Source organism: Falco naumanni, chromosome Z (genome assembly GCF_017639655.2).
Source record: "Falco naumanni isolate bFalNau1 chromosome Z, bFalNau1.pat, whole genome shotgun sequence".
Lineage (NCBI taxonomy): Eukaryota > Metazoa > Chordata > Aves > Falconiformes > Falconidae > Falco > Falco naumanni.
Genome location: NC_054080.1, coordinates 56478288 through 56479166, shown reverse-complemented (window position 1 = coordinate 56479166; position 879 = coordinate 56478288).

Here is an 879-nt window from a genome sequence, read left to right as displayed (position 1 = left end):
TGCCGCGCGACAGTGCCGGAGCAGCGCGCCGTAAAGCGCCGCGCGGAAGGCGAAGGGTGTTGCGCTTTCCGCCCAGTGCCTTGTTTCCGGCCGTTGGCGGTGGGTGGGAAGGGGTGGGGTGGAGAACTCTCCATTTTAGGGTCCTCCGTAGCAGTTCTTGCATGTGTGGAGTCTCCCCGGACTCTTGGAAGGGGCGGGCTGCGGTGAGGAAAAGCCCCGGCCCCTTCCCAGTATTTCTAGAGGTCTATTGCCTTCTGCCTGCCCTTCCGCCGGCCCTGCAGCTAGGCCAGCAGGCCTGCCGCCATCTTCTCGACCCAGTCCCCTGCATAAATACGATCTTGGTTTAAATATAAAGTAACATAGCACAGCGCAGATTAAGGAGCGACGATACTGGAGAACACCAGGTGGAGCTGTTACTCCAAAACAACACAGCTGTCGGCGGTGGCGTAAAACGTTGGTGTGAAGTGTTTTTTTATACTCGGATGTTCAAAACAGTCATCGCCTCCGAATGTAAGGAGATCCCTATTCACAAGCGTGGTAATCATTACGCTTGTGTGATTACAGTAGCTAGGACAGGAAGTCAAAACATAGTACATCTCTAATACTACCGGTAGTATGTTTGACTAAAGAGAGGTATATTTCAAGGTATATTTGACTAAAGAAAGAAATTTGGTGGAATAATTTTTTTTTTTTTTTTTTTTTTTTTTTTTTTTTTTTTTTTTTACCAACACAGCTGGTAGTAGTAGTACTGGTTTTCTTTTGTTTGTCTCCAGGAATGTACTTGGCAGTGACTTGCAAAATAAAACAGGCATAGGCAGGATTATGATGTTTAATTTTCCCACTCCTTGGAATGTTAGCATAATGTTTGCCAAAATTATG